Source organism: Lithobates pipiens, unplaced genomic scaffold (genome assembly GCF_037356315.1).
Source record: "Lithobates pipiens isolate NorthernLeopardFrog02 unplaced genomic scaffold, aLitPip1_a1.2 Scaffold_16, whole genome shotgun sequence".
Lineage (NCBI taxonomy): Eukaryota > Metazoa > Chordata > Amphibia > Anura > Ranidae > Lithobates > Lithobates pipiens.
The window spans coordinates 262,790,820-262,817,391 of NW_027507748.1; the positions used below are offsets into that span (position 1 = coordinate 262,790,820).

The window sequence follows — 26,572 nt, forward strand, 5'->3', positions numbered from 1 at the left end:
TATTATTTTTTCACAATAAAAATTTTTAATATTTCATTTTTTTAATTTTTTACAAAATGCTTTTTGCCGGCCAGTGGATGGTGTCAGTAGGGCAGTGGACAGTGTCAGTAGAGCAATGGACAGTGTCAGATTTTTTTAATTTATTTTTTCCAATTTTATCTTTTTAATTATTTTTTACAATTCACTTGTATTATTTTTTTTTTCACAATGATTTGGGGGGGTGGGGGGGGGGGGATTTGGACATTGTCAGTCGTTTTTTTTTTTTGTTTTTATTATCTTATTATCTACTATTTTTTACAGTTTTGCTGTTTATTTTTTTAGATATTTCTTTTAATATTTTTTTTCATAGTGCTTCTTTTGTATGTATTTATTTTCCTTACAATTGAATTTGTTTTTATAATTTTTTGGCTGGGGGGAGGTTGGGGCAGTGGACAGTGTTGGCAGGCCAGGGGTGGTGTCAGTAATTTTTATTTTTTTACAATGATATTTTTTATAACTTTTTTTACAATTTTCTTTTTTAATAATTTTTGCATTTTTTTTTTAATCAGCTGTGTCGGGGGTCTTTGGTGAGCTATCAGGGGTCTAAGACCCCCTGACATCTCCCCTTTGAGACAGAGAAAGGGTCTGAGGGCACAGATTCCCCAGTCCCTTTCTCTGCAGCCTCAGCATTGAAGAGAGGTTCCTGTCATTCATAAACTGAAGCAGAGTAATACACAGGTTACGCTGCTCAGTTATCACAGGACCGCTCTAAATGTCCAATTCAGACAAGGAAGGGGCTGGTAAATTACAGATTTACCAGCTCCTTCCTCTATTCTCCATCCTGACGGATTACCCCAGGAGCCGGCGGGAGAGGAGAGGAAGGATCTGGCTGTGGGAGGGTGGAGGAGGAAAAACACAGTGGGCCTGAGAAGAATGGAGGGAGCGGTGAAGGAGGAGAATGGGGGAGCGGAGGAGGAGGAGAATGGGGGAGCGGAGAAGGAGGAGAATGGAGGGAGCGGAGAAGGAGGAGAATGGGGAACTGAGAAGGAGGTGAATAGGGGAACGGATAAGGAGGAGAATGGGGGAATGGAGAAGGAGGAGAATGGGGGAGCGGAGAAGGAGGAGAATGGGGGAGCGGAGAAGGAGGACACAGGGGGCTGGGAGAGAACACGGGGAACAGAGGAGGAGGACACTGAGAACAGCCCGGGAGGATCGTGAGGTGGGAGGGACAGATGTAAGCACTGATAGCCGCGGGAGGGACAGGAGAAGCGGCTGTTATGCAAAGAAATCGGTGCTTACAGCTGTCCCTCCCATGGCACCAATCATCCACGGCTGTGAACCAAGGGACAATCATCCATGTGTGCAGGGTGGGTCACATTGGGGTTCCCCCCTCTCGGAGTGAACACCCTGCACACATGGATGATATGTCATTGGTATAGTAATTGCGCTGAATGTAAACTAGAGGGTGCAATGGGAAATTTTTATTTTGTCAATATTATATTTTACGTTTAGATTTACCAGAATGCTCCATGGAAAAAAATAGATGGATATCTAGTTAGGGCAAACATTTTCTAATTTTGTATCCTTATTTTTCTCATGGTTTGCCCTCCAGTAAGGCACGTGAGATAGACTCCTACCATTTCTGTTTCGGTGTGCTCACACATTCACTGAGATATGAAATATATATACTATGTATATATTTTTTTCAAGGTTTATGTATATATATTTTTCAACAACTGTTGATGACATCAAACCACTTTGTCTAATCACCCCAAATCACTCCACTTCTAAGATCAGATTCAGCATAATAACACATCTTCCTCCCCTGGGTTTCAACTTCTATGCTGCAAGGAGCAGAGGGCAGAATTTGGGAAATAGGAGCAGGCCCAGCTGGATTTAGTAGTAAACACCTCAACGGCATGTTCCAAATTGTCTTTTTCTCCCTCCTCCTCCTCCCTTTTCTTTTCTTCCTTAAGGTAGCAAGGCGGGAGCTGAGCCAAAACTCTGCAGTCCCATTGGTAAGAACCCCCCTCTCTGAGTGCACCCCAGCGCCTGCCAGCTCAATTAAAGGGACATGAGGGGGAGGCTGCAGCTGGAGCTGTCCTGCTTCTCACAGCCAAGTCACAATTGTTTAGTCTGAAAGGCTTTTCAGGGAGTGCTGGCGTTCAGTGGCTCCACATCTGGATCTGCGGCTAGACGGCCTCTCTCCTTGGCTGCTGTCCCTTGAGCCTGTGCAGTCTGTAACCCAGGGATCTGCTGAGCGGCTGCAGTCAGACAGTGTGTGAAAGCAACGGGGTTACCCCTCTGACACAGAGCTTGTATAAATACAGGGAGCTTGGCTTCTCAAATCAGCAGGGCTCTCCCCTCTCTCTTCTTGTCTTCTGCAACCTCAGTGTGAGCAGAAAGAAGCTTAACCCCTCCAAGATAAAGCTGAAATTGCTAAAACATATGCTGCATACCTATATTCTGGAAATTGCTGCACAATATACAAAATACAATGAGAGTCATTATCTCTCCATCAAAATATGACATCGGCATGCATAATATTTTGTTTGAATTGTATTTTTATGGACTTTTTGCACACTTCAGGCACAATAATGAAACAGCTGTATATAGCAAATTAAAGGGGTTGTAAAGGCAGAAGTTTTTTTATCTTAAAGTGAAGTTCCACTTTAAGGGAAGTTCCGCTTTAAGGGAAGGTGACCCCTGACATGCCACATTTGGCATGTCATTTTTTTTGGGGGGGGGGGGCCTCTTTATAGGGTTCCAGCTCTCACTTCCTCCTGGGGAACCACGGCGCCGGAAGTAATTTCCCCTCTCCCCCCTCCCTCTCGGTAATCATCTGGGACATGTCAAAGGTCCCAGATGAATGCCCAGCCAGTCAAAGCGCGCAGCGCGACTCGCACGTGCATAGCGCATGCCTGGCTGTGAAGCCACAGCTGGGTGCCCACAGTGACAATGCTGGTGCTGCAGAGCGGAGTGGGAGATGAGCAGAGCTTCGTTCCCCCTCATTGCTGGAGCCTGGGACAGGTAAGTGTCCGATTATTAAAAGTCAGCAGCTGCAGTATTTAAAGCTCCGCTTTAATGCATTATATGCATTAGGATAAAAAGCCTTTTGTGTGCAACATCTCCTTTAATACTTACCTCAGGTCCCTCTCAGTCCAGCGGCGTCCACAAGTGTCTCAGCCGTCTGAGATTCTCCTTCCTGATTAGCTGAGACACAGCAGTGGCGCCATTGGCTCCCGCTGCTCTCAATCAAAGTCAGCTAGCCAATCAGGGGAGAGAGGGGGCGGGAACGGGGCAGGGACGGGGACAGGGCTCTGTGTCTGAATGGACACAGGGAGTGGTGAAGCAGCTCGGGTGCCCCCATAGCAAGCTGCTTGCTGTGGGGGCACTGAACAGAAGGGATGGGATAGGAACGCAGAAGAAGGACCCAAGAAGAGGAGGATCTGGGCTGCTCTGTTCAAATCCACTGCAACAGAGCAGGTAAGTATAACATGTTTATTAGTACTTGATATGTTTTATATATATTTTCTTTCTTTTTCCTTTTTATAAATAAATAATTTTTTATGTAAAATATTCTTTTTCTCTTTTCCCCTTTTGTTTTATATTTAAATATACTATTATGCCTAAAAAGTCCAACACAACTAACATTTTTTATTGAGGTTTTTTTTATGTTTTTCCTTTCCCCGTTTCCTTCCCCCTTTTTCTTGTTTCATAACATGTTTATTATTTATATATTTAGAACTGAGGTAGGACTTAAAGAACAACTTGCGTTAGTAGAAAGTTACCAACTAACCTGATTGCCAACAGTATGAAAATACTGAGTATGAAAAATACAGAGTTAGGAAAATATTGTCTAAATACAAGAGCCATGTATATTCTTTGTCGAATATTGGTGTGCTTTGTGTAGATCTGTATTGTAATCCAGTATAAAACCTACCGTATATACTCGAGTATAAGCCGAGATTTTCAGCCTCTTTTTTGAGGCTGAAAGTGCCCCCTCGGCTTATACTCGAGTCACCGCTGTCTGACTGCTCGATCAGCGTATCGAGCAGACAGACGGCGGACATTAAAATTTAAAAGCCGCGCCTCCTTCTCCGCCTCCGCCTGTGATAGGCGGAACACTGAATTTCCCAGCAGTCAGTGTTCCACCTATCACGGACATCCGCTCATTCTCATACTACGGACGAGTATGAGAGGATGTCCGTGATAGGCGGAACACAGGCTGCTGGGAAATTGAGTGTTCCGCCTATCACAGGCGGAGGCGGAATTTTGAATTGTAGAATGGCCGCCGAGAAGAGCGGCGATCCATCGGCACGGCACGGGACGGAGGAGGCACGGGACGGAGGAGGCACGGCACGGGACGGAGGAGGCACGGGAAGGAGGAGGCACGGCACGGGACGGAGGAGGCACGGGACGGAGGAGGCACGGCACGGGTCGGAGGAGGCTCGGGACGACGGCGGCTCGGGACGGAGGCTTGGGACACAGGTAGGCTGGACACACACACAAGGCTGCACGGACACACACACACACACACACACACACACACACACACACACACACAAGGCTGCACGGACACACACACACACACACACACACACAGGGATGGATGGATGGATGGATACACACACACACACACAGGGATGGATGGATGGATGGATACACACACACACACACACACACACACACACAGGGATGGATGGATGGATGAATACACACACACACACACACACAGGGATGGATGGATGGATGGATGGATACACACACAGGGATGGATGGACGGACACACACACAGGGATGGATGGACACACAGGGATGGACGGACACACACACAGGGATGGACAGCCATGTCTCACCCTCGGCTTATACACGAGTCAATAAGTTTTCCAGTTTTTTGGGGGTAAATTGGGGGCCTCGGCTTATATTCGGGTCGGCCTATACTCGAGTATATACGGTAATAGTAAATGTAGGAGCTTCCTGTAATGAAGACCAGTCACTGATACTTTCTCTCCTTGTGCAGTACGGATAGTCTTGTCTCCACCCCTTCTATAGTTTACTGCAGGCAGCCTGTTGCAAATGAACCTGCTGGGTCCCTCCAACAGCTCTGCTGTCTGTAAAGGCTATGTACAGCACAGTGATGATGGTATCACTACTATTGCAAGGTAATATCCGGGTTGCAAAGGCATTTGGTGCCCAGAGTTTAGCTTTAATGCCATAACAGAGAAACTGCCACTTTTGAATGGATTGCATTATGCCGCGTACACACGAGCGGAATGTCCGACAGAAAAAGTCAGATGGAAGCTTTTCATCGTATATTCTGATTATGTATATGCCTCATCGTATTTTTTTTTTCTTAAATTCTGACAGACCTAGAAATAGAACATGTTCTAAATATTTCTGATGGAACCATTTCCTATCGGGAAAAACGCTCATCTGTATGCTGTTCCGACGGACCAAAAACTACGCATGCTCTGAAGCAACTACGAGACGGAAGCTATTGGCTACTGGTTATTGAACTTCCTTTTTCTAGTCCCGTCGTACGTGTTGTACATCACCGCGTTCTTGACGATTGGACTTTGGTGTGATCGTGTGTATGCAAGACAGTTTAAGCGAAATTCCATTTGAACTCCGTCGGAAAAACCTTCAGAGTTTATTCCAACGGGAAAACCGGTCATGTGTACAGGGCATAAGACTATATTCAGTGATATTAATCAATCACAGCTAATTCATTTCAACTGCTGTTCCCAATAAAACGGTTTGCCATGTTATTAGGGTACAGCTTTTTGTGAAGTTCATAATTTGCCAGAGGACCAATAATGGTCCAGCAACTAAAACACTTGTGATAAATTTGACAGGAAAATGGAAATAAAACTATGCTGTATTACTGTTTTCATAAAAAGCATAGACTTCATTCTGTGGAAATTAAAATTATTTTCCTACTATTCCTACTTTTCCTATGTTATTAAAACAATGTTTCCTTTATAGCTCCCTTGAAAACCTCACCACCAGCCATTTCTCAGCATTATATTTTGTTAACAAAAAACATAAAGTGTCCAGTGATAAAACTTTGGCCACATCGTGGAGTGCTTCGATTTCTTGCTCAGGATTGAATGTAGAATCAAAAGTTTTAATATCATGTTCTTACCCCCAACAGCTCAATCAATATACAAAGCCTATAGATAAAAGATTAAATTAAGCGGGGAATGCAATCTTTAGTTCACTACTAAAGGCACGGAAACTTGGGAAAAAAGGACCATGGAGTTCCACCTGCAGTACCTGTGGGTATGAATCCTGTTCAGTGTTTATAAAGTGGAACTAAACCCATCAAAGAAAATTGAGTACTGTCCGTGATACTTTTTTTATATGCACTAACATACAATTTTTCAGGACAAGCTTTATGCCCCCTTCTTCAAGATCCAAGCAGTCCTGAAAAATTGTGTGTTAGTTCATATAAAAAAAGTATCATGGACAATACTCAATTTTCTCTGTCACAATTGCACTAATACGGCTACAATCACATTAAGTATGGTTTCTCAAAACAGTTACATTCAAGGCATGGCATGAATGACAACTGTCACAGTGGCCTCTACTCTCCAACGATCTGTCAAACCATCAAATGGCTGGGGTCTTAACTGATCACATGTGCACCATCATGGAAACTGCAGATCAATCAGAGGTTAAAATGGCAGCTTCTTGCCTGTAAAGCATAGGAGGGTTTTGTCTCAGCCTAAACCCTAAAGTGCAGATTTAAAAAGAGTGTACAGATGTATGTTTCAGAGGCTATACTAGTTCTTCAAACCATTCATTATATTTTCTCTAAATCTATACATTGTAAATTTGGTTTATTAACCCCTTGCTACCGCTGCTCCCCGCTCTTTAAGGGAATCTAAATAGTGGGAGGTGGAGGTGGGCATTCTGATTATGTGACCACTGTTATTGGCTGTCACAAGTATGCATCAGGAGCTTCCCAAGGCATCTGTGACTGTGCATACAGGGAACAGGGCAGGCACCAGCATAAGGTGGCTTAGACAGCTGATTTGGATTTTAAAATAATTGTCTTCCATTTCCTAGATGGGGGGAGAGGGGAGTGGTGCCCATGAATACCAGAGCCTGATTCACACCTGTGCCAGCAGAATAAGTCCTTGTTACAGGCATGTGACAGGAGACTACTGCTTGCTAGGACTGCTAGCCCATGCCGTGCTTTGCAGCTGCACCTCCTCTGTGCAGAACTCCGCTTTCCAGCTTCGCCCCCCCTGACTCCGTCTCCTGCTTCTATACTCCATATCCCATAGTTTGTAGAAGCTGTAGCAATTGAGTAAACCAATCTATATACCCTTATTGGGATTTTTTTTTTTTTTTTTACAAAAAAACATATAGCAGAATACATATTGGCCTAAATTTATTAAGAAATTTGATTTTTTTACAATTTTTTATTGAATATGTTTTATAACAGAAATTAAACAAAATATTGGTATTCCTTTTAAAAATTAACTTTTTTTTTTTTTTTTTTAAAGCAAAAAAACAAAAAAACACAGTGGTGATCAAATACTACCAAAAGAAAGCTCTATTTGTGGGGAAAAAATATATATATAATTTTATTTGAGTACAGTGTTGTACAACTGCACAATTTTCAGATAAAGTAACGCAGTGCAGTATCGCAATAAATGCCCTGGTCATGAAGGGGGGGGTAAATCCTCTGGAGGTCAAGTAGTTACACATGAAAGTTGTGCTGTATCATAATGTAATATACAGCACAGCTTGCTTGTTTACATTGTACAGCAGTTAGGACTGAAATATTTCATTTCGGAATTTCATTTTTCGTACGAAAAATATATTTATTTCGTTACTTAATTTGTTTTTATTTATTTTGTTTCGTGAAAAAATGTATGCGTCCGAAAATCCGAAATAATTAAGGTTGAATCTATCATTGAAGGCTTATGGTGTCTGTCGAATGTTCTAAGAAGCTTCGACGGAGAAGCTAAACTGTACAACGCCGCAATCGTACATTTCCGGTCGAATGTTCCGCCTACAAGCTATAGTAGAATTCTAATGTTGTATGACACTAGTAATAATTATATTTATTAAATATTATTACTAGTCAACCAAGATTAGAATTCTTCTATAGCCTATGGGCGGAGCATTTGACCATAAATGTCCGCTCGCGGCGACTGCTTCGTCGAATCTTCATGTCAAATCTTTTCTCTCTATGTCGAATAATCTTGGACTAATAGAGTTAGGTTAGGCACATTCAACGTTTTTTGCTATTGTCTCTATAATGTTAAATCTTTTCTCTCTATGTCGAATCTTTTTTCTCTATGTCAAATATTTTCTCTCTATGTAGAAGAATCTTGAACTAATAAAGCTAAGGTTAGGCACAATCGACCACAGGTTCGATGGACACAGATTGCTATTGTCAGCGTCATGTCAAATCTCCTATCTATATTGAACTGTTGTCGTAACCGAAACAAAAATAAAGCATTTGTTTCTGTTGGATCTTTCGGTTTTTGGATTCTGCACGCTTGTTATCGTTTGTTAAGGAACACGATAAGGAAAATACCCGAAATTCGGACGAAAATGCATTTGGACGAAAACGAATGCACATGTCTAGTGAAAAGTACAGCACAACGTATGCAGAGCAGTAGTTAAGAGTATGTTACATAGTTACATAGTAGGTAAGGTTGAATAAAGACAATAGTCCATTCAGTTCCACCTGTGTAAAATACAATGTGATATACAACAAAGCGAACAGGGTGCAGTAGTCAGAAGTATGCATAGTTGAAGAGTTTAGCATTCAGAAATGTGAAGTATTTCACAAAGTAAGGGGTAATTGCAGTCATGAGTATGTAACAAATAAAATTTTTATTTACCCTGGAATTAGTATTCCAGTCCTAGTATTTTCTGATAGAATAAAATCAATGTAATCTGGATGTTTCCTTTCACTGACACTCTGCAGTGCTTTCCTATTGAGGGCCGCAGTGGGCTATACATACATTTTCAAAGTAAATAATGGCAATAATACAAATATAAAATAAACACTTTACAGCTGCCTCTTCTTAAATCTCCTCTACCCCTTCATGTGGCAAGAGCTAAATGATGTCCTGAGAGGCAGAAACTTTCATATTACAATGACATAAGTGTGTTTTTTGCCTGTGGCATGTAAAAGATAATGGAAAATCCAGCTGCTTATATGTAAACATGCAGAGTGAAAGCAGCTTCCGCCTGCAAAACCTGAGACTTCAATTTGAGGAAGTGTAAATACAATACTGGCAATTCATCCATCCCAACACATACCACATTACTCACCACTTCATAATAGTTCCAGGTGAATTTGTCTGTGGTATACAAAATTTGTGTAACTTACTTTGTTGTAGGTCAATGTCCCACCACTATTTAGTTTGTAAATAATATAGACTAGTATAGGAATTATCAGTAACGTTCATAATCACGCCATCAGACCGATGGCCATGCCTTTCATAAACAGCCCACCCCACACATGTACCCTTTTATATAGCTAAAGGCCATAGTATTATTTTAGTGGCACACTTGTATAACCCTGGTATTATGTTAGACAATAGATTAATGTGTAAGTTTGCATAATACAGTAAAACCTTGGTTTTAGAGTAACTTGGTTTAAGAGTGTTTTGCAAGACTAGCAAAATATTTTCATAAATTTTGACTTGATATACAAGAGATGTCTTGATATATGAGTAGCATCATGTCACAACAGCGTATAAAAGAGAAGAGAGGCGCCTCTAAGCAGTGGCATAGCGTGGGGATGCAGAGGGGGCCATGGCCCTGGGCACAACATTTAGGGGGGGGAGAAATTCCACGCCAGTGTGTCACTACTGGTTGCCTCCTCCTAGTTTAAATTCCCTGTATCCCCATGCTCTGGCCAACATGTTCAGTCTCTGGCGCCCTGTGTTTGGGCGTATGGGGTCCAGTGCAGCGGCGGCGCTGGCCTGTCCATGATTGCGGTTGCTCCTGGAGTCCCGCCACTGCATATGTTCAGTCTCTAGCACCCTGTGATTGGGTGAATGGGGTCATATGCAGAGGCAGGACTCCAGGAGCAACCGCGATCTTGGACAGGCCAGCCCTGCTGCCGCACATGACCCTATACGCCCAATCAGAGCGCCGGAGACTGAACATGGCAGAGCACAGGGGACACAAGAAATGGAAATTGTGAGCAGCCGCTGTCTTCTACACCTCTTCTCTGGACCGATGGAAAACAAAGAAGAGAAGGTGAGACTCCCTTGTGATCATGAGAGTAAAGTCATGTTGCTGGCCCCAGGGGATGGACACGGTCTGGGGAGAGGGAGAAGCCAGCCAGAGAGAGAGAGCAGAAGAGCATCTAGAGTCACGCCATGTAGTGGTCAGTAAAGGAATACTGTAGGTAGGATAGTGTAGTGGTCAATATAGTGGTCAGTGTAGTGTAGTGGACAGTGTAGTGGATAGTGTAGTGGTCACCATTTTTTTCGCACCCGGTGACACCAACCCTAGTGACGCCACTGAATGTACACTGATCAGCACATGCGTAGGTCACTGTAAAGAAGACTGCCAACAGGCAGGTAAATTTGTTTTATTACAGAAGAGAAATGGCACATCTCTCCTACAATTAAGAGCCTGCCTGCTTGCTCACATTTTTTTTTATTTTTTCACTTTATTTCTGCTTTAAGGCAATGGACATTTAAGAGGCATAGAAATGTGAAAACCTGCTAGGAAAAATATATATATTATACAAACACAAATACAAACTAAAACTGATCAGCAAATATAAGGGGCATTTTGTTAAAGACAAGGTCTGGTAGGCCTTACAGCACACTCCCAGATAACTCCATCCTCCAGTGTACATTGTTGCTCGATCCCTTTACTTCAGTAGTAGTTAAAGTCGTTGTTAAGGCACACTAGCCCATACACACCATTAGCACTGCCTGCTATTGCAGTGTCCCCCTGTGTATGATTTATAAAAATAAATGCTCCAAATACCTCATTTCACAGCCGAGATTGTGGTCACATGACTGCCCAGCTTTCTCCTTCCCTCCTCTATGAGATGGTACGGGCGGAGCTGAGATTCCCCTGCTGATGCCAGTCTGGAGGGGAGGGGGATTGGTTACCTCTACTCTAATTTGGCTCTATGAGCCCAGGCAGGAGGAGAGCAGAAAACCGACCCTGAGGTTTTGTATTTTCAGCTAGCCACTCTTGTTGGTGCCCTTAAACTCCTGAATATCAGGGACAAACAACACAACTGGCCCGGATTATCAAGTAAAGAATGCAAGAGCTTCCTCAGCAAGGTGAAAGGAAAATGGCATCTGTATACAGTGTCTCTGTATCTAAATGTCCTGCGGTATTACAGGTGTCAGCAAGGTGACTAAGAGCAATGATGTCTGTATGCAGTATCCATACAACTCTGTCTGTGTGCAGTGTCCTTGTTTCCTATAAATGGGCAAAAGCCCTCTCGCCCCGGTCAAGGCCCAAACAAACGTCCTCAAACAGGCAGGCTCCTCTAGTGACCCGACTGTTACCTCACACTGGAACGCTTCACACTGTCATGCAGGTGAGTCTGGATATGCACCTGGGATCCTCCTCTCACACGGTGGACTGACCTGAGAGGCAGACCCTCTCCCCTAGGTCTAATCTCTTCCTCTCCCTCATGTAGTCTGAACACCCTCAGAACAGCAAGATGGAATCTTGCTTCCTAGAGCAGGCTGACTCTTGTTGTTCCATAATCTGAATGTGAAACTTGAGTTCTGGGACTACAATTTCCTTTATGCTTTGCTCCCTGGTGGTAATCACTCTGCTGACAGGATGTGATGACACAGAATCTTAGCTGGCACTAGAGGGAAATAGTCTTACTGCAACAATGTTAAAGAGTGTCTTCTGATACTGCAGGTAAGATAGCCAGCTCCCTGCTACAATGGTACTAACTCACAGCTAAATTAAAAGTATCTATACTTGTGTTCTTTTAAATGCTTGCAGTGAGTTTAATTTAACTGGGTGTGTCAGGGGGACTGAGGTTGTTCTTTGAAGTTGAGGCACAGAGCAAAGAGCTCGAATTAACAAGTGGCTCCTTTAAGGGTAGTGCTACGTTAACATGGCATAATATTGAACCCTGACAATTCCATCCCAAAAAGCTACCAGGATGCCTAGCAGCCACCGAATCCTAGTGTGATTTAAAAATGTCACTAGGACACATAGCCACTCTCCCAGCATTGTTTTAAAATGACATCTAGAACTTTCTCTTTGACTGCTACTAGATCATTCATCATCAGTTTATCAGATCACCATTCATCAGGAGATGGCCATCATTCTATAGAGACACAGCATGGCATTAAGCATGGTAAGTTGGAAAGAAATATAAACTTGACAATGGTATGTTCAGCAAACATTAAAACTGAAAGCAAACTCTTGCCATGAGTCACCTACCACTAAATCTGAGGGAGTGTACAAAGCCAAAAACAGCTTTGTACTATGGTGACAAATCTAGGTCAAGCCTGCCCATGGATATACATTTATTCCCTTGGCCCAAATTAGAGTGGTACCCAAATAACATGAGTGCTGTGTGTGTTTCTGCATCCAACACCCATCTGACCAAAGACTTCAAATGTTCTGGCAGTTAAAACCTGTATGTGTAATTGTGTGGAATATACCCATTAATATCTAACATTTTTGTGCTTGCTTATGTAACTTTTCATAAAAGTGGGCAGGGGGGGTGTTGGATATGACTAAATACTCTTTTTATTGTCTATAAGTAGGGAGTGTGAGTAGTTTTTGTAAAGAAGTCATGGAAATGAGAGATGACTAATAGAAAACTGAATGCCTTCCAAAACAAATGGCAAGCCTATAAAAACACTTTCTATAGCTGGAACTGTTTTCCACAACAAACTCTTCCACCCTCTGTTTCAGAAAACAGTACTTCAATGCAGAAATCATAAGATAGAAAATATATTATTTTGCTATGGAATGGGAATCAGTTAGTCCTTTCCTAGTTGTCAGCCTTTCCCTACATTTCAATATACAGTAGGCCAATTTTACCATGTAAGTCATGGGTGCCCAAACTGTGGCCCTCCAGTTGTTGCAAAACAACAAGTCCCATCATTCCCTTGTCCTTTGGGAGTCATTCTTGTAACTGGCAGCCTTGCAGTGACTCATGGGAGTTGTAGTTCTGCAACAGCTGGAGGGCCACAGGTTTAGCACCCATGATGTAAGTGTTCAATCAGTTTCTAACCAACAGGGAAGATATACAATTGTAAGGTCCACTAACTATTTAAAAAATACAAAGGTTTCCCAACACTTAACCAATTCAGAGTGACTTTCTCATATATTTGTAAATGTATGTAAATGGAGGCCTCTGTTTTTACTGAAATATTGGGTATGGATTTTAGTAGAACCTTTTTTCCAAACTGACATGGTTGATTGCTGGGTATGTTTTGTATTTTATTCATTTTAAAGCGGAGTTCCACCCAAAAGTGGAACTTCCACTGATATGCTTCCTCTCCTTCTCGGTTGCCACATTTGGCACTTTTCAGGGTGGAGGGGGAAACAAGTACCTGTTTTTGACAGGCACCCTTCCCCACTTCTGGGAGACAGCGTTGTGGCACCGTCCCTCAAAAATTCGTCCCCCTCCTCCTTCCTGTGCCATCAGGCCAGTTAGAAAGTGCAGAGCGCTTTGCACATGCGCAGTAGAGAACCAGCTGCCAAGCCGAAAGGTATCCCTTACCTCGAATGGTGGCGGTGCAGCACTCGAGAGCTGTCACAACAACTATAGAGAAGCTGTGGAGAACTTAAAAAACACAATACCTGAATGTATAAGACCTTTAAAGATCGTGTCCTCTTTCTTTGCACAGTGAAGTCCCAACTTTAGGGTTAAAATATATTTGAAATATTCTGCTTTTCCTTGCAAAATCTTTAGAAACCTTTGCTTATTTAACCAAGCTTCTTTTGAATAGATTTGGAAAGTTTCACTGTTGTCAAGTGTTTATAGAAATTCCTACCTAATAGCTACTCCTCTTTTAGCACGACAGTGCTGATTTTTAACCGCAAAATATGCAGGCTCTAATGCAAATATGAATTGTAAACTGATGGTAGCTACACATACAGCATGTGTACTGTTCCTTAAAACTCGCAGAGATAAAATACAATTTTAGTATTTAGTAATGTAGTTCATAAGATGCTAATCTAAAGGAAACATTCAATTATAGGCTACCTCAACCATTTATATTCATGAAAATAGATAAAGGATATTGGTTAAAAATAATAAGCACTTTCATTTTCCTTTAAAAGCACACTTTAGTTTTGAGTTAATGCCATGCAAATAGGCATATTTTCCTTATCATAAGCTTCTGACCAATATCTTAGAGGGTTCTTGAGGTCTTATCATTTGATTTCAGAAGAGTGCTTGTAACTAGGAAACACAAAGGTATGAAGTTGAGGAGGAGCTATTAGTCCTTAGCTAGCCGGTAGTATCGGTAGGAGCTTCACAAGAGATTTGTTTAAGATCCCTGGGAGATAAACAGTTTCTCCAAGTGTTTGTTTTATGTGAGGTATAGTAGGTTGTACTGCTGATTTTAACTTGCTGTTATTTTGGTCAAGCTGACATTAGACTGAAGAGAAGAAATGTCTATGTTGTTAAAGAATGTCAGTTTGAATAAATATTTGGAGCTCATGATGAAAGAATAAATGCAATGTCACAAAATTTCCAGTGAAAAGCTGATTATATGATCAGTTAGGGCTCTTTGCACTGGTGTCCGGGGGGACAGTAAAAACAGCTCAGTTGCAGCATTTCCATCCTTACTTGTTATTAATAGCAGGCACCTTCAGGCACGGGTGTTGTTAGGTCTGAAAACATAGCAGCGGTCACCAACCTTTTTTTGCGGGCAATGGCTGGTGTTGGCACTTCAATTCATCATGGCATCATGGTTGATATGGTGTCAGGGCAATTAAAGTGCATTGCTTCTATTGTTACATTGTAATATAAAATGAAATAGTTCAACTCACCATAATGCAGAATCAGTGGGAGCCCTGGGCGTGTCACTTGCCACGTCTCCTGCCACCAGATGCAGCATGTCACTTGCCACCGTCATCTGTCAACAGATGCAGCGTGTCACTTACCACCATCACCTGCCACTAGATGTGGATTGTCACTTGCCACCGTTGCTTGTCACCAGATGCAGCTTGTTACTTGCCACCGTCACTTGCCACTAGATGTGGATTGTCACCTGCCATGTCGCCTGCCACCAGATGTGGATTTTCACTTGCCACCTGATGTGGATTGTCACTTGCCACATCACCTGCCACCATTTGCAGATTGCCACATCACCTGCCAGCATTTGCAGATTGTCATTTGCCACGTCACCTGCTGCCTAATGCAGATTGTCACTTGCCATGTCACCTGCCACCATTTGCAGATTGCCATGTCACCTGCCACCATTTGCAGATTGTCATCTGCCATGTCACCTGCCACCCGATGCTGATTGTCACTTGCCACTTCACCTGTCATCATTTCCAGATTGTCACTTGCCACAACATCACATGCCACCATTTCCAGATTGTCACTTGCCAGGTCACCTGCCACCAGATGTGGGTTGTCACTTGCCATGCCAGGCAGTACCACCAAATATGCATTGTCTCTGCATTGATGGCAGGTTGGCAGCACTGGTCCATTTAGTGAGGGCAGGAGAGCCGTGATGCGGGGCAGGCAGTGAGAGATGATGTAATCTCACTACTCCCTGCCACACCTCTGACATTCAAGAGGCCCACGCTGTGAGGGCGGAAGAGCACTGATGTGTGGCAAGCAGTGAGAGATGATGTCATCTCTCTGCTCTACATCGCACCTCACTCTCACATTGAAGAGGCCCAGTTGTGAGGGTGGAACAGTGGTGATGTGAAGAGAGAGACGATGTCATCTCTGCTCGTCCACCTGCTCGCTTCTCTCCTCTCATCTGCCTCTCTCATGCAGCCTGCCCACCCCAGCCACAACCCGATGGTTAGGCAAGGACCCTGTGGAAAGGAACTCGGGCTATGGGCCCCGAATTTGGGACTACAGCACCAATAGCCCCCAATAGCCCCCCCCCCCAGCGACACCCCTGCCTTCAGGTCACCAAAGGTCAAAAGATCAGGCACATGGAGTATATATATATATATACCGGACAATAGTTCTGGCAAAAGTATGCAGCAGTAGCTACTAGGGTGGAGATGGTAGTCTCTGATGCCTGGACACAAGTTTGTGAAGCACTGTGAGCCTGCTATCCTCAGAGTTGAGCCAGCTCTGCAAAAAAAAAAAACACAAGGAAGAAGAAGGGGGGAAGTATCACCAAAGTGCAGCATCACAGGGGTTTTTATTAAAACAAGGGTATAAAAACACTTACAAGAAGTAAGATATAAAAAAGACAATGGAAATGGAAGAAAGTTCCCATGGTGTGTAGGAAGTCCATACACAAGCAGCCTGGAACACTCAGGCAGAGTGACTGTAATACTGGATAGTGACAGGTTACGCACTCGGAGCTGTCTGCCCAAAGGCCTGAGCATTCCAGGCTGGTTATGCATGGACTTCCTACACACCATAGGAACTTTCTTCCATCTTCACTGCTTTCCAGGGAATCTGTGCCTGGCAGACCATGCAGGAATAAGGCCTCAGGACTTTCTGGTGGAGAAACCAGTTTACGATAAGCCTTTTTATATCTTACTTCTTGTAAGTGTTTTTATACCCTTGTTTAAAAACCCCTGTGATACTGCACTTAGGTGGCGCTTCTTCTCCTTGACCTTCAGGTCACCGCATCTAAACCCATTTAGTGCCCTTACAGCCCCAAAACCCAGTTTACTGATTGCTGGCTGTAATCCAACCCCTTTCATGTGCCACTCTGGGCCATTCAATGTCATAGGCAGACAAAGAATGCAGCGAGCAGAGCGCTGTTTGGTACTTCCATGCTGCTGATAAGACATGGCATGTAGAAACACAGATTTGGCTACTATTCATTGCAAGTAATGAATTTTTTTTTAAATGTTCTAGCATCACAAACTGGCATACTGTTTTCCTCCGAATTCTAACTTTTCCTTTTCCCTTTGGGGACTAATGCATCCGCAGTAGCCATTCCCCACATGCAATAAGTAACCAAAAAATGTTAATGTGGTTTCAAAGGATGACTGATATAAGGAAAATATGTAACCTGCCTTTGCTGGCTTCTTTCTGAAAAAACAAATTGTTAACTGCTTGACTTTTATTCTGATCCTCTGTCCTCAGTACTTTCTGAGTCACTGACAATGGAAAAATATGCAGCAAGTGTCAGAAATCCTGATATGTATACTTGTTGCGGGGTAGTGACAAGGGACTATTAAAATAAGAACCAGCATGAGTTTTTTTTAGGAGGGGCAGCAAAGACAGCTTACTTGTTTTTCTCCATTTAGGTGGTCACTTCAGTATTGTTAGTGATTCGCTTGGTTGTATTTGGAATATCTGCTTATTACTAACATATTTGTTGGAATACAGATCCAGCAATCACAGATAATTATTACATTCTGACCAAAGAAAACCCATGTCATAAGACTTAGGTTTGGACATTTCACTTGCATCAGTCACATTGAATTTGTTAACTTTATCAATACATGTGCTGTATATTTCTCTCACACTAAGACATGTGCTTATACAGTATACTTTTTAAAGTGCCTCTTGTTAATCTGCCTGCTAAGCTTTTGCAATTCAGTAGCCCAAAATGTCACAGAAAAACTGAAGGGCGAAGTGTTGTCGGGGGTAAGTGACTGCACAGACCAGGGTATGGATACCAGTCCACATTCAGCTCTGTGTTTGCTTCGTCTACTAATGTCACTTAAGTGCAGCATTACGAAAAGTCAAATTACAGAAAGCCTCCCTCTTTCAGACGTGCTGCCCGTAACACATTCCTTCCACATCATTGGCTGCTTCCTGTTTACTCATCTTTCTGTCTCCCTCATTTTGTGTTCATCTTTCCATTTCCTAAAGAGACAGCACATTGAAATTTGCTACTTTCCACTTCCAGAACTGCAGTACTTCAAACATTCTGTTTCCCAGCTTATCACAGGACTGACTGGAAACAGATGCATCCTGGGGTCTTGCTCATCTGCTCTGCTGACTCTGACCTGTCAGCCTCTGTCCACTGGACTATAAGTTCTTAAAGGGTTAGTTTATCTTTAGAAAAAAAATACGCTATATAGTCCATTAACACCATCCCGTAATGCTAAACGTATCTAATTTTAAAATAATGCATTTATTTTCTACCCATACCAGTAGGCCATTTGTTCATGGCATGAGGACTGCCCCAAATGCTTCAGTTTTCCCAGCTTCGGCCTGTTCTCTTCTCTAGGATGGACCAGCCGCTAGGAGGAGTGCCCCCTAGTGGTCCTTCTGAGCTCTGCACATGGGCACCGCTATCTCTTGTTGATGCAGATGACCTGAGCCGTTGCAACACACTCCCGCCAATTGAAGGTGCCGAGCTCATCCGCTCAGCAGAGAGCACGATGTGCATGTGTAGGACTCGGAAGAAGGACAGCTTTTACTAAATAATAGGACAGGACGGAGCTGTAAAAGCGTGATGCAAAATCATGTGCATTTCAGCCGGCTTCACTCTGTACACAAATGGCCTACAAGCATGGGAAGAGCATGAATGCATATTGTTAAGACTGGATTCATTTAGAATTATGAAGTAGAATAGTTTTTTTATAAAGGGGAACTAACCCTTTAATTATGACTATAACAAATACAATTTAGGAGTACCAAAAAAAAAAAAAAAAACATATTTTTGCTATACACTGTAATATTGTTTCAATATTTATTCAAGTAAAATATAAATATTTAAAATTGACCTTTCTTAATTTTCACACTAGAAAAAAAAATTAATTTTATCTGGGTGAGGGTGGAGTAAAAAATAAAAATGTCAGCAAAAACAAATGCTGGCACATCATTAGTGTGCAGACAAGAAAATTGTATTGTCGCAGAATTTACTATGCTCCCCCAATGCACACAGACGCACAGGCACAGCATATGTCTGCTATAGAATGTTTTTGGGTAGATCTAACTGCTCTTACTCTTTTTAAATACACATACTATGTAGGGATAAAAGCACATCAGGTGTTCATGGCTATCATTAAAGAGGAGGTCCCAGCCCCCACAAAAATGTAAAGTCAGCAGTTACAAATACTGCAGCTGCTGACTTTTAATATATAGACACTTACCTGTCCTGGGAGCCCACAATGTCGCCACCCCAGCCGAGTCAGGTACAGCCCCTGCCATTTCTGGTAACATTAACTGGCATATACTCAGTGATGCAACACTGTACGCAAATTCAATTTAGATAACTTTCTCACACAAATAGGGTTTTCTTTTTGTGGTATTTAATCACCACTGGGGTTTTCATTGTTTGCTATATAAGAGGAAAAATACTGCAAATTTTTGAAAAAAAAAAACATTAATTTTTTTAGTTTCTGTTATAATAATATAATCTTTCTTCATAAATTTAGGCTAAAATTAGTTTGCTACATTTAATCTGTGTGAAGTAAGGCTCACCTGTGTGCAGCTGCGGTTTGCAGTCAGGGGTCCGGTATGTTCCTGTTTACTGGTTCAAGTGCAATTCAGGTGCAAATTTTAGTCTGAATTCGCACCTGAACCAAACCCAAAACGCACCACAACCGCCCGGGACGTGTGTGAACCAGCTCCACTGTGAGCCTATCACATTCACATGTGAAGCCTAAGGCCGCGTACACACGGGCGGATTGTCTGCCCAACTTAGTCCGCTGAACCGTGTTTCAGCGGACAATCCGCTCGTGTGTGGGCTTCAGCAGACTTTTTCAGCGCACAGTCTGACGGACTAAGTCTTTCGGAATTTCCGTAATTTTGTCCGTCCAAACTTGGTTTTGTCCGTCCAAACTTGGTTTCAGCGGACAGTCCGCTCGTGTGTAGGCAAGTTGGACGGACTAAGTATGGCGCATGCTCAGAAAGGATTTACATGGCCGAAGGTTGCATTGCAGTGTATTGGACGTCGTATTTCTAGTCCCGATCCGTAGGTGCAGCCCAGTTCACCTGCGGGTTATCTGCACTGAGCCATAGACTTCATTTATTAGCTGCTGGTCTGGTGCGCATTCAGAAAGTACACCACACCTGCAGGATATAATAGAAGTCTATGGCAAAGTGCAGTAACCCGCAGGAAAGCCCCAGGCACACTCGACTGTACCCGTGGTGTAGGTAAATCACAGCGTATCAGTGTGAAAGCAGCCTTAGGCCGCTTTTACACGATTGGTCGGACCCAATTGAACTCTCCATTCACCTCTATGGAGCGGCAGATGTAAACGGACTAGTGTCCATTTATACCAGCCTAAAAAAAACAGAAGGGGATTGGATTGGAGGGCTCAAAGAGTAGAGTGGGCTGTGTCCGTGTCCGCGCTGCATATGCAGAGTGGACACAGGACTGTCATCCGCCCGTTCCATTCATTGTGGCCCATGACTGGTTACCAAGTTGCTTAAGTGGCCCTGATTCTTCAAAAGGTTGGGCACCCCTGGTATATAGCAATGGGTTTAGCTGTCATGAATGGCTTCCATTCATCACTGTTTTGCTTACAATTGTGATCTGTGATTGGCTAATCAGCTAATCACATGGTACAGGGTCCTGTGATTGGTCCAGATACCATGTGATAGCTGTGGGCCAATCACAGCATCACAATAGAAAGCAAAACAGTCATGAATGGAAACCATTCATGACTGTTTTGTTGATGTAGCCAGGAGCTGGCTAAAATCGACTGCCAGGAGACACTCTCCAGCACTTGCTACAGCGAGGCTGCTCTCGTTAGTGCTCAGCCTGGACTCTGTGATGCCATCCTGAATGCAGAGTTAATAAGAGCTGAGATTGTAGCAAACAATGTTGGAACATGTAGTCCAAACAACCAGGGTTTACACTAAATTTGGACTGCTATGGACTTCAAGTTCCAGCCGGCTAGAGAGAGAACAGAATTCTGGGAGAGGAAATATAAAGCCTGTGCTGGGAAGGGATCGCTCTCTTGGGACTTCGGCCTTCATCTGGTTGCAGTGACCTGGATGATCTGAGGAATGCAAGTCGGTGCAGTGGCCTAGGCAGCAGGGGGAGCCTCTGGTGAGAGTGTGGAGCCGCATCCACCATCGGCAGCTCTGGTCGGCCTGATGGCATTGAGGAGGCCACATTTATCGTCTGCAACACAGATCCAGCTGGAACACTGTGTGCAAGGTGTACAGTCAAGCAACCCTCTTCCTGATCACAGCATCTGCAGGAGTCTGCTTCAGGACCTTTCCGCCATTCCTAGTGCCTGGTGTCATTCGGATTGCTGAGAGGGCAGAAACCCATCCCATTTGCACCCCAAGAGACACTGCATGCAGACACCTTTACTTTACTTCTCTCATTAAAGCCTCTTAAAGGATACACATTTACTTTTCTTCTCTCAATAAAGCCTATTTAAAGCGGGATTCCACCCTAAAGTGGAACCTCCGCTGATCGGAACCCCCCCCCCCCTCCGGTGTCACAATTGACACCTTTCGGGGGGGAGGGGGGTGGAGATACCTGTCAAAGACAGGTATTTTCACCCACTTCCGGGCATAGACTCCCACGGGAGTCTACGCCATTTCCTGCCCTGCCGCGCTGTCTGCTGGGACACACACGGGTCCCAGTGACAGCGCGGAGATCTCCTATTGCGCGGCGCAGCTCACGCATGCGCAGTAGGGAACCAGGAAGTGAAGCCGATTCGCTTTACTTCCTGATTCCCTCACTTCGAATGGCGGCGGCAGCAGCCGAGGCTCGAGCGGTCGATCGGCCTCGGCTGCCGGCATCGCTGGAACCCGGGACAGGTGAGTGTCCATTTATTAAAAGTCAGCAGCTGTAGTATTTATAGCTGCTGGCTTTTAATATTTTTTTTTTGGGCGGAATCCCTCTTTAAGGAGACACTGTACACTTGCTGTTTCAACATTGAATGATAGCATACAGGAGCTATACTGGGACCTTGTTTGAGCTACACTAAATGACATTGGGTACTACATTTCAAGGAACTCCTTCTTTTAGAGACCAGTATCTATTGGTTTAAGAATAATTTGTGAAACATTTCTGAACATTTGTGTTCATTCTGGGGTTGTGGCCATAGCTATACGACGGCTCGCAGGATGAGGATAGCAGGCGCAGGCACCGATGGTCACAAAAGGCAGTACAGGGACATATGTGTGTAAACACACGAATCCCTGTTCTGTTCTGTGAGGAATGACAGATCATGAGTTCCTAATAGCTAGGAACCACGATCTGCCATCCCCTCTAGTCAGTCCCCTACAATTAGAAACACAGACAGGGAACACAGCTAACCCCTTGATCGCCCCCTAGTGTTAACCTTTTCCTTGCCAGTATCATTTTACTGTAATCAGTGCATTTTTATAGCACTGATCGCTGTATAAACGCCAGTGGTTCCAAAAATGTGTCAAAAGTGTCCGGTGTGTCCGCCATAATGTCGCAGTCCCAATAAAAATCCCAGATCGCCGCCATTACTAGTAAAAAAAATAATATAATAATAAAAATGCTATAAATCTATCCTCTATTTTGTAGACGCTATAACTTTTGCGCAAACCAATCAATATACACTTTTTGAGATTGTTTTACCAAAAATATGTAGAAGAATTCATATTGGCCTAAACTGAGAAAGAATTGGGCATATTTATTATAGGAAAAAGTACAAAATATTGTGTATTTTTCCAAATTGTCGCTGTTGTTTATAGCACAAAAAATAAAAACCGCAGAGGCGATCAAATACCACCAAAAGAAAGCTCTATTTGTGGGAAAAAAAGGACATCAACTTTGTTTGGGTGTAGCACTGCACAACCTCGCAATTGTCAGTTAAACCCACACAGCGCCGAATCACTGGAGCGCTGGACTGGGGATGAGGCAGTCGCAGCTGGCTTTAGCCCACTGTTGGCTGATTCTTGGTCACAGGAGAGCACAAGTATGTGCACTCCTGTGACCCTCAAGAGAATCATGACCGCAAAAAGCTTTGGCCATACTTCTCTTTTAAAGCATAGCTCCAGGCAGGAATCAAAGGCACAAAGGAATATAACATTTAATTTATTATTAATTTATTATTACATCCTTAAAGAGGAAGTAAACCCTGATGAGTTTACTTCCTCTTTCATTCCCTGCAAAGGCAAAGCATAATGGACTACTATGCATCGCATAGTAGCCCATTATGTGTCACTTACCTGACACAGGAGCCAGCGAAGTCGCCGCTGTCCCCTGTAGTCCGCCGCATCCATCTTGTTGGTGGGGTCTCGCAGCTCCGCCGCTGTCATTCGGCGAAGCCACGATGACGTCACTCCCGCGCATGCGCACAGGAGCCGATACGCGCGGCAGCTCCGTCTCTAAGAATGCCGTGCTCAGTGCGCCTGCGCGCCGCTGTCTACGGCGCATGCGCCGTAGACAGCGGTGCCCGTTTTCGGGCAAATATCTCCTAAACCATATAGGTTTAGGAGATATTGCTTGGACCTACAGGTAAGCCTTAATCTAGGCTTACCTGTAGGTCAAAGTGGTTTGTAAGGGTTTACAACCACTTTAAATGTATTATTTTTAAAAGCAAGCAGTGTTAGTACCTGAGTTTGACCTGGTATCAGTCTCTTGCAGAGTTCAGACAGGGAGGTGGGGAATCAACACAGGAGGCCAATCAGTTGTGCTGAGGTGCAAGGAAAGAGAAGAGTGGCAGAGAGATGAGCTCATTGGTCTGCTGCTTCTCCTTTTACTGCCCAGTCACAGGATTAGGGAAGGAGATAGACCTCTACATTATGTGTTACCGAATCGCAGTGGAGAAAAATTAGGTCCTCTGCCCTGCCAGACAGGACTTTGTACATCTCAGGACTGAATGGACAGAAATACATATACAGTTGTGCTCATAAGTTTACATACCCTGGCAGAAGTTATGATTTCTCGGCCATTTTTCAGAGAATGTGAATGATAACACAAAAACGTTTCTTTCATTCAGGGTTAGTGTTTGGCTGAAGCCATTTATTATCAGTCAACTGTGTTTACTCTTTTTAAATCATAATGACAACAGAAACTACCCAAATTACCCTGTGCAAAAGTTTACATACCCCAGTTCTTAATACCATGTATTGCCCACTTTAACATCTATGACAGCTTGAAGTCTTTTGTGGTATTTGTGAGTGAGGCTCTTTATCTTCTCAGATGGTAAAGCTTCCCATTCCTCTTGGAAAAAAGCCTCCAGTTCTTATAAATTCTTGGGCTGTCTTGCATGAACTGCACCTTTGAGATCTCCCCAGAGTGGCTCAATGATATTGAGATCACGAGACTGAGATGGCCACTCTTCACTTATAATGCTGTAGCCAATGACAGGTCGACTTGGCCTTGGGTTTTGGATCATTGTCATGTTGGAATGTCAAAGTACAGCCCATGCACAGCTTCATGGCTGATGAATGCAAATGTTCCTCCAGTACTTTATGATAAGATACTGCATTCATCTTGCCATCAATTTTGACCAAATTTTGTGTGCCTTTGAAGCTCATACATCCCCAAAACATCAGTGATCCACCTCCATGTTTCACAGTAAAATGGTGTACCTTTCATCATAGCCCTTTTTGACTCCTCTTCAAATGTAGCATTTATGGTTGTGGCCAAAAAGCTAAATTTTGTTTTCATCACTCCAAATGACTTTGTGTCAGAAAGTTTGAGGCATGTCTCTGTGCTGTTTGGCTTATTAGAAGCAGGATACTTTGTGGCATTTGCGTAGTAATGGCTTTCTTCAGGCAACTCGATCATGCAGCCCATCTTTCTTTTTTTTTGTGCATCTTGAAACAGCCACACCGCATGTTTTCAGAGAGTCCTGTATTTCACCTGAAGTTATTTGTGGGGTTTTCTTTGCATCTCGAACAATTTTCCTGGCAGTTGTGGCTGAAATTTTAGTTGGTCTACCTGACCGTGGTTTGGTTTCAACAGAACCCCTAATTTTCAACTTCTTGACTAGAGTTTGAACACTGCTGATTGGCATTCTCAATTTCTTAGATATCTTTTTATATCCCTTTCCTGTTCTATACAGTTAAACTACTTTTTCCGCAGATCCTTTGACATTTTTTTTTTGCTTTCCCCATGACTCATAATCTAGAAACGTCAGTGCAGCACTGGATGAAAGATGCAAGGGTCTGCCAGGAGTTCAGAAACTTACTGACCTTTTATACACACACACACTAATTACAGGTAAACAGATCACAGGTGAGGATGGTTATACCTTTAACCACTTGCTTACCAATTTTCAGCTTTCGGTGCTCTCACACTTTGAATGACAATTACTCAGTCATGCAACACTGTACCCAAATACATTTTTTGTCCTTTTTTTCCCACAAATAGAACTTTCTTTTGGTGGTATTTGATCACCTCACGCATATTTCTTTGTTCTGTGACTGAATTATGCAAATTATTAATTTTTCTTCATAAATTTTGGCCACAATTTATACTGCTACATATCTTTGGTAAAAATAACCCAAATTAGTGGATATTATTTGGTCTTCGTGAAAATTAGAGTGCCTACAAGCTATGGTGCGAATCGCACAAAATTGATCACATCTGATGTACTGGTGGCCTATCTCGCTTCTTGTGACCCGAACAAGTCAGGAAAGTACAAATACCCCCCAAATGACCCCTTTTTGGAAAGTAGACAGTCCACGGTATTTAGTAAGAGGCATGGTGAGCTTTTTGATGTTGTCATTTTTTTCCACAATTCTTTGCAAAATTAAGATTTTTCATTTTTTTTATTTTTTTCCACAAAATTGGCATTGTAATAGGTTATTTCTCTCACATGGCATGTGTATACCACAAATGACACCCCCAAAAAAATTCTGCTACTCCTCCTGAGTATTACAATACCACATGTGTGGGACTTTTTCACAGCCTGGCCACATAGAGAGGCCCAACATGCAGGGAGCGCCATCACATGTTCTAGGAGCATAAATTACACATCTAACTTGTTGATTACCTATTACACTTTTGAAGGCCCTGGAGCACCAGGACAATGACACGTGACACTGATGACAGATGGCACTGATACGTGGCAATGATGACACTTATAAGTGGCACTGATGACACGTGGCACTGATGACAGATGGCACTAATATGTGTACGATGATAGATGGCACTTATACGTGGCACTGATGACACGTGGCACTTATGCGTGGCACTGATGACACGTGGCACTAATACGTGGCACTGAAGACACGTGGCACTAATACGTGGCACTGATGACAGATGGCACTAATATGTGGCACTAATACGTGCCACCGATGACAGATGCACTAATACGTGGCACCGATGACACGTGACACTGATGACAGATGGCACTGATAAGTGGCATTGATGACACGTGACACTAACAACAGATGGCACGTGACACTGACAGGTGGCACTGATGACAAATGGCACTGATACGTGGCACTGACAGATGGCACTAATATGTGGCACTGATGACAGATGGCACTATGTGGCACTGATGACACGTGGCACTGATGACAGATGGCACTTATACGTGGCACTGATGACAGATGGCACTGGGGACAAATGGCACTGACAACAGGTGG

At 43.3% G+C, this 26,572-nt stretch overlaps 1 long non-coding RNA gene across 1 annotated transcript; it reads left to right on the forward strand.

Annotated features, from left to right (window-relative positions):
• Nucleotides 1-1,936: 1,936 nt before the first annotated feature.
• LOC143984327 (uncharacterized) lies at nucleotides 1,937-5,750 on the forward strand. The gene is made up of 2 exons (XR_013274798.1): nucleotides 1,937-1,997; nucleotides 5,350-5,750. It is a non-coding gene; the product is annotated as an uncharacterized LOC143984327 (long non-coding RNA).
• The last annotated feature ends 20,822 nt before the right edge of the window (nucleotides 5,751-26,572 follow it).